General features: G+C 41.8%; 1 long non-coding RNA gene across 1 annotated transcript; it reads right to left on the bottom strand.

The window, feature by feature from the left end:
• Nucleotides 1–7415: 7415 nt before the first annotated feature.
• Nucleotides 7416–8237, bottom strand: LOC127423813 (uncharacterized). The gene is made up of 4 exons (XR_007894380.1): nt 8073–8237; nt 7847–7963; nt 7641–7768; nt 7416–7534 (listed from the first exon to the last, which is right to left on the bottom strand). It is a non-coding gene; the product is annotated as an uncharacterized LOC127423813 (long non-coding RNA).
• Nucleotides 8238–8623: the final 386 nt, after the last annotated feature.

Consider the following 8623-nt stretch of genomic DNA (forward strand, 5'->3'; position numbering starts at 1 on the left):
GCCACCTGTCAAACTACCCCATCCCCAATATATGGGATGCCTTTGGCTATGCCCACAACTATACCTGGCACACACCCACCTCCAGCACCCACTTTCTCACTCCAAACCAACATTTCTCCTCGAACAGACCCTGTCCAAGCTCCACACTTCTCCAATAATGATCTACAAAACATGCATTCAAACCACATCATTATGTCCACTTCCTCAATTCCACTGTATGCTCCTATGGCAATGTACTCTGGTCCACACATGTATGCTCAGCAGGCCACACCTGTGCAAAACCCTCAGTCTGTACCTCTGTATACAGCCAATCCAAATTCTGGAAACATGTATGACTCTGCACTGACCATTACAAACACACCAAGTAAGAAATGTGCAAGTATTCAGTGGGGGTCCAGATTGTAAGGTACTAATTGATGACTGGATAAGAGATATGCAGTATCTCCTTGAAGCTGGTGGGATGCCAACAAATCTATGCTTTGCAACAGTAGTAAGACACTTGAGTGGAGAAGCAAAGAAGCTGGTACTGAATCTCCCGTCTCATTAGCAGAATCCTGGCAGAGCTTTTGAGGAACTATGAGCTGAATATAGTGATATTCAGACTTCTCTGGATCCATTAGCTGAATTTTATGAGAGATATCAGCATTCCGGTAAATCAGCATGCTCATATGCAATAGCTCTGGAGGCCACCCTGCGGTCAGTAGAAGAGGCACAGTATGGAGTCCAACCCTTCCCAGACCGAGATAGCAAACTGACTCGACAGTTCTTGAGAGGGCTGAATGATGAAGAGGTTTATCACAGGATCGCTTCTATGAAGCCCAGGCTTCTGAGTTTTTGTGAACTTCAAACAGAACTCCGTAATCTAGCCCGTGAGACAAAGAAGTTTCAAATTCAGCGTAAAAAAGCAAAAAAAACCTACAACCAGGTTCCATTTACCACTGCAAGCTGCCAACAGAGTGCACAAAACCTGAGGACTGAGAAAGGAAATAGAGTTAACACAGATCTGTCTGAACTCACAACTTTGGTAAAGAAACTGGCAAGCAGCCAGGAGGAGCAGATCAACAGGCTCACCCAGCTAGAGGCTAAAGTGGGCACCACCAAACACTAAAGTTAATAGACTAAAAGTTAATGGCGAAGTCGGAGGCATAGTGTGCTACCGATGTGGCAAACCTGGGCATATTGCTCGTCTTTGTAGGACTATGCTGACAGAAGATACTGACCAAGCTGAAAGTGAAGGTCAGACTGGGCAGGCTTTAAACGCTTGAGGCCTGTGGTGTCTGGGGCAACCACAGGCATACAACAGGATCCCCAGCCTAATGAATTGAAGTCCAAACAAGCTGACACACCCCTGGTAGGTCCTTGTAATGAAGGAGAGGTTGAAGTAAATGGGGAAGTGTGTAAGGCTCTAATTGATTCTGGCTCTCAAATAAACACCATTACTGATGAGTTTTGGTGCAGGCACCCTGTCCTATGCTTTCAGAAGCTGCAGCCTTCAGATATCCCCATTGAAGGTGCTGCCGGCCAACCTGTATCTCATGTTGGTGTGCTCCATGTCAACCTCAAGTTCCTAGGAACGATGTACACAAATGTCCCTGCATTTGTTGTCCCTGTAACAGAATATAGCACCAATGTTCCACTGCTCATTGGGACTAATGTAATCAGGGCTTCAAGAAACCACCCCCAAGCATCATATGGCAGGCAATATCTCACCAAAGTGAAGCTGACTAATCCAGAGTGGCACACCGCCCTGCTGAATGTAAGCAAAAAGGACCCTGGTGGAGCTGAAGGCAAAGTGGGTCCTGTAAAGTATGCTGGTCACAGAATACGAGTACCAGCAGGTAAAGAGTTGGATGTTAACTGCAGGATCATGGGTGGACCAAAGAGCACACCTTACACAGTTCTTATTGAGAGCCAGTCCTCCAAAAGGGTTCCAGAAGGCCTTGTGGTTGCCAGGCTGCTTGCTAATGTAAAAAAGGGGTGTGTTATGGTCCGCCTTCTGAATCTGCCTGAAAGGGAGGTGGTTGTCAAACCAAGAACTTACCTCGCTGATGCCTTTTTGATTCGGAGTGTGGGTGAAAGTGGGGATGAGTGCCAAATGTCCAGCCATAACCAGTTAACATGGAAAAGACAGTCTGGGCAGAGTACAGGGCCTGGGTCATGCCAAAATCAAGAACAGATTACAAGTGTTGAGTCTGAAAATGGTTTAACATGTGGGGTGGATCTTAGTGCTGCAGCAGTGGAGAGTGAAGAACAGCTTTTGATGTTAAAGGATTTAATGAGAAGGAATTCTGATGTCTTCTCCAAGCACTTCATGGACTATGGACACACCACCACTGTGCAACATGAAATACCTCTGGTAGATCCAAAACCATTTCGCCTGCCTTAGGAAAATACCCCCGTGTCAGTACCAAGAGGTTAGAAAGGCCTTATCAGAGATGGAGGAAGCAGGTGTTATTCGTCAAAGCAAAAGCCCATATGCATCACCCATTGTTGTTGTGACTAAAAAAGATGGCTCACTGAGGATATGTGTGGACTACAGAAAACTAAATTCCTGTAGTACAAGAGATGCTTTTCCTCTGCCAAGAATAGAGGATGCATTGGAGGCATTAGGACAGGCAAAATACTTCTCAACTCTTGATCTTACTTCTGGGTACTGGCAAGTTGAAGTGGCTGAACATGACAAGCACAAAACTGCTTTCAGCACACCAATGGGACTCTATGAGGCCAACAGGATGCCCTTTGGGTTACAAAATGCCCCCTCAACCTTCCAAAGGTTGATGACATGCTGCTTTGGTGATCTAAACTTTGAGAGCCTCCTAATCTACCTCGATGACATAATTATTTTCTCTCTGACCTTTGAAGAGCTCCTGGAGCGGCTGCAAATGGTGTTCGATCGGCTCCGCGAACATGGCTTGAAGCTGAAACCTCAAAAGTGCAGTATACTTAGGAAAGAAGTTCAGTACCTTGGCCATGTGGTATCCTCAGAGGGTGTACAGACTGATCCGGAGAAGATTAGCAAGGTCAAAGACTGGAAATGACCATCAAATGTGAAGGAAGTGCTGAGGTTCCTTGGCTTCTCGGGGTACTACAGGCGATTCATTGAGGGTTATGCAACACTGGCTGCACCCCTGTATAGACTCACCTCTGGAGACCCTAGCAGGAAGAAAAGAGGTGGTAAAGCAACACTTCAACCTGTAAAAACATTTGAGTGGTCAAATGAATGTGAGACAGCATTTGAGACCCTGAAGGAGAGGCTCACATCAGCTCCAATCTTGGGCTACCCAAATTACAATCTGCCATTTGTGTTACAAACAGATGCATCCAGGGAGGGTCTGGGAGCTGTCCTTGCCCAAACTCAAGATGGTGTTGAACGGGTCATTGCCTATGCAAGCCGAGGACTGAGTTCACCTGAAACCTGCTATCCAGCACACAAATTAGTGTTTTTGGCTTTAAAGTGGGCAGTGACGGAAACATTTTATGACCACCTATATGGCCACAAATTCTCTGTCTTAACTGATAACAACCCACTAAACTATGTGATGAGCACCGCCAAACTGGATGTAACGGACCAACGATGGATGGCACAGCTTGCCATGTTCGACTTTGACATAGAGTATAGGCAGGGGAAGTGCAACGCAAATGCAGATGCTCTATCACGAATGTCTAGTCAGGAGGTCACACAAGCACTTCAGTCCTGCCCACAGCGAACCTCCTCTCTCCAACAAGACCAGGCCAGTGAGCTTGTGACGGACGTTGGTTTCACCGCTATTGGTGAGGGGCCCCACCGCATGCGGCGAGGGCCCGCACCGAGGCCCCAGCTCGGCCCGGCGGCCCCCCGGAAAGTGTTTTCCGGCGCGCCCGCCCTCCTCGGCCCCTCAGTCCACGTCCCCGCCCGTCGTTCTACGTTTCCACACGCCTTTGCGCTTTTTCTGCATCGCTAGGGGTGCAGGCGGCACTGTCTCGTGCCACGTCCCAGCCCGACGGTTGGTTTTTCCGTCCTTCGCTCTTTTGGGACCTCAGTCTCGGGACCGCGTCGCACCCCCTGGGCCTCGCACCGCAGTCGGTGATGGGGCCTTTGGTCCAAAAAGTGATGCTGAAAAGTTTTTTGGTTGAAAAAACGACTAAGTATTTTCAGGAGAGGGTGTAAGAACCAGACCCTCCGCCGAACCGGCTGAGGCCGAGAGGGTGCACCTTGGTGGGCATAAATCAGCTCTCTGTACTGCCTGGATGTCAAAAAAGTGATGTTGAAAAATGGGTTAGGGTTGGCGTTAGGGTTTGCATTAGATTTAGTGTTACGATTAGGGTTAAGGTTATGATTAGGGTTAGGCGACTACCTAAATGGCCTGGATCACCTCGCAGACATCACACACCTCATCGAGTCTTTCAAGTGTCCTGTTTGGGGTCACAGCCGTCCTTCAAACTACAGGTAACTATTGAATTAAAACAATTTTATTTTAAAACTTACTCTCCATATGCTGCACATATTTACACACACACACACACACACACAAAGACCTGCAAGGCTATTTTAAATGAATAGATCCATATAGATTTAAGGCTCAAGTATCTCTGCAAGTTGGTGCCTGGCAAATTCAGAGGCCTGCAAAACAAAATGATTTAAATTTTCTCAGTTTACTGTGTTTCCCCTGATATTAAAAATACGTTATACATTATATTACTATAAATAATATTGTGATATTGTGAGGTAGTGTTAAGATACTGCTTTCTAGTTGATAAATTGTCAGTTTTACTTATAAACTTTTATTTATAAAGTTTATTTAATGTACTGTATAATGTTTTTTTTGACAAGGTATTGGTAAGATATAAGGTATCTGATGCTCTGAGATGCAGAGTTCACACCCACCTGACAATATACGCAATAGCGTATATTAAAGTTGCAGCAGTTAAAAAGCTTGTAGTTGGATCTCGGGAGTGGGCTGGCAGTCCGCAAAATTAAGTTAGTCAAGTAGGACTATGCCATCCTACACGCTGAATCAATATATTGATGTCCTGTGCAAGACTGAATCTTCTGTGATTCAGTACACATTGAAAAGGAAGCTCCCGTCTCCTGACCGACACAAAGGGGTGTTTACTGTGCTAATAATGTTTTTTACATTTCTGACCTCTCATATCTGGACTTTTCATCCAATAAATGACAATAAATCAAATATAAACTCAAGTATATATATTTTTATGTTTAAGTCTAATAATATATATATATATATATATATATATATATATATATATATATATATATATATATATATATATATAATCTAAATGATGGAGACCTAAATTTGACCCATGATCAGTCCTTTTCTGAACAGAATACAGCAGTGTTATTAGGTTCAATGCAAAGGGGATATTCTAAGCTTTTCCATGATGCGACGTGTGTATATTTGTCCTGTTTGGGAGTTAAAGGCCTAATTTGTATGTATAATTATTAGATATATTTAAGGTAAATATGTGCCACAAAAAATACTGCTATGACTATGTGCCTTTAGTCAAAATGGTTAAATATTATTTTTCTCTTAAACATTATCCTTTACATTGTGTTAAACAAGAGTTTAAATAAATTAACTGACTTTGATAAAGTATTTTCAAAAACTGTCTTTAAAAAAGTTACCAAGTCACCCATTGGTGAAAGGACTCTAATGACCCTTGCACCTCCACTAAATTGATTAACACAAACAATACACTAACTATAAAAACATAACTCAAAACAAATATAAAAACAAGGAACATGACTTTATTGATCAACACAAGCAATACACCTTGTTAACTATAAAAACTGCAAAACAAACCTAAAAAAAGGAAAATGAACAAATGAACTACAAAAAAAGATTAACACTACACTATAAATATTACCTCTAAATAGATTTTTTTTTTAAATGTAACCGTAAAAACAGACTAGCGGGTGATGTAACAAAAATAAAATAACATCAGCAAAAAGAACAAACTTCCTACAAATTAACAAAGAATTTAAGAACTAAATGAACAGCAAAAAAAAAAAAAAAAAAAAAAAAAAAAAAAAAGAAACCCACAGCAGGCACAAATCCGCACCTCAAAACACTGCCGACTAAGAACCTGCCCTTCCTGTGTCTCCAAGGTGATAATAGTCAGGATTGGCCTCCAAGGTCATCCCACCCATGCAACTACTGTTGCTCATATAGTTCAGCAGTATGGTGGTTCCCACTGAACCCAACTTTGGGGACTCATAGGGCAGACTCACTATGCCTCCTGGTGTGCAGGTCCTCATGGTACTGGGCTCTCTGACTGCCTAATATATTATATATATATATATATATATATATATATATATATATATATATATATATATATATATATATATATATATTATATCTCTAAAAAAGGAAAATGAACACAAGAACTAGAAAAAAAGATTAATACTACACTATAAATATGATCTCTAAATAGATAAAAAAAAAAAAAGAAAAAAAAAAAAAAACAGTAAAAACAAAGACTAGCGGGTGATGTAACAAAAATAAAATAACAGCAGCAAAAAGAACAAACTTACTATAAATTAACAAAGAATGTTAGAACTAAAAGAACAGCAAAGAAAAAAGAAACCCACAGAGGCAAAGTCTATGACACGAAACAACTCAAACTCCAATATTTCTATTTAAAAAAAATGGTGGATAGCCGCCTAGAACATGCATGCAGTAGCAGCAGACCAAGTCCATTAGCCAGAACAAAAGCTGTGATCTGCCCAATTCGCATTCCATTGTGTATGTGTCTGGGATGTGGGTTGAGATGTTTGAACTCTTCAAATCAGGCCTTTAACTCACCCAAACTGGACAAATATATATGTCATATCATAGAAAAGCTTAGAATGTCCCCTTTGCATTGAACCTGATGACAATGCTGTATTCTGTTCAGAAAAGGACTGATCATTTAGGTCATTTTCAGTGCATGAGCTAGGCCTGCTGGTACTTTGTCAATTCTGTAGCATAAAATGCCCTACAAGATTGGAAGATACAGCAACATCATTAGACTCACTGCAAAGGGGAGATTCTAAGCTTTACAATGATATGGAATATGTGTATATTTAACCAGTTTGGGCTGAATTGTAGGGCGTTTTATACAACCTTTTAAACAGTGCAAACGGGCCTACCTCAGGCAGTGAAAATGACTTTGATTAACACAAGCAAATACACATTGTTAACTATTCAAACTGCAAAACAAATTTAAAAAATGAACATGAACACAAGAACTAGAAAAAAAAAAGATTAATACTACACTATAAACACATATCTCTAAATAGATAAAAAAAAAAACAACAACTAATAATATATATCTAAATGATGGAGACATTCTAAGCTTTTCCATGATATGACGTGTGTGTATATTTGTCCTGTTTGGGTGAGTTAAAAGCCTGATTTCTGCCGTGTGCCAGATAATGGTGCAGGCCCTCCTGTTGGCTCTCTGTAAACATTTCTGCTACCTTCGTCTCCACAGCTATACGCACCTCCTGGCTGGTGGCAGGTTGAATTTTGTAGCTGCAGTAAGAAAACTGTGACATGAAATGTCAATTGTGATGTGACTGTCTGATAAGAGGGTAAAATATAAGAAAATGTTAACATTTAAAGATGAGCACATGGATTTATGTAGGTACATACATTTCATGGAGGCGATGCATGTCTTGTGAGACACTGTGAACAGGTTCGCCAGTGGATGAAACAAAAAACTTGTCAGATGTACCATTGTTGTATCAAGGCCAAATGGACTCATGGTACACCTGAAACCACTGTGGAAACAAGAAAGACAGTTACTTGATTGTAAAACATTGTAAGCGATATACACTTTGAATCATACTAAAACTTACAGATTCCTCCTCCTGCATCAAGGCAAATGCAACGATCTGCATGGTCGATGTTTTGTGTTTGCTGGTGCCAGCCACAAGCCTGCCATTATATGCCTTTCTGTTCACCCACTCTGACACCTAAAACACATTGAAAAATTAAAATGTACTAATGCATACATTTCCAAATAACCATTACAGCCTATCATAGGGACAAACTCCTTCAAGCTGTTTAAATAGATGAACTTACAGTCAAGCCTTCCACAGCTCCTGGACGCTGAAAGTGACGGAAGACCATGATCACCTCGCAGTAGTAGCGGTACATCGTCTTGTCACTATTGTCCACCTCGGCACCTGAGATGAACTGCCCGAAGATATTTAGGAAGTCTGCCTTCGCAACCCTCAAAATCTCCCGGCACTCTCTGACGCTGCGTGAGCCCTCAACAAATCGATCGTACCTAAATTAAAAGGGAGACAGGTTATTAAAAACACCACACTCAGGACTGTAGTAGTAAACAACAATAACATGGGTTATGGCTGGACTCATATCCTTACTCTTTAGGGCCGCCAGGAAATCACGGGTCTCTGTGCTCTTTGTGAGAAACTCGAGGGTTGGCTCATCTCCAACCGGCAGCAAATAGCGCAGGAAGCGTGAAACGTTGTCGACCTTTGAAGAAGGTGAGATGAGAGAATTGTCAACATTAACATCATAAAAAGAAAATGGGTGTGCTGAGAATTGATGTGAAGAGATCTTACCTCCTGTTGGCTGTTATAGACCATCAGTGTCTCCGTCAGGTACTT

Source organism: Myxocyprinus asiaticus, chromosome 3, assembly GCF_019703515.2.
Source record: "Myxocyprinus asiaticus isolate MX2 ecotype Aquarium Trade chromosome 3, UBuf_Myxa_2, whole genome shotgun sequence".
Taxonomy (NCBI): Eukaryota; Metazoa; Chordata; class Actinopteri; order Cypriniformes; family Catostomidae; genus Myxocyprinus; species Myxocyprinus asiaticus.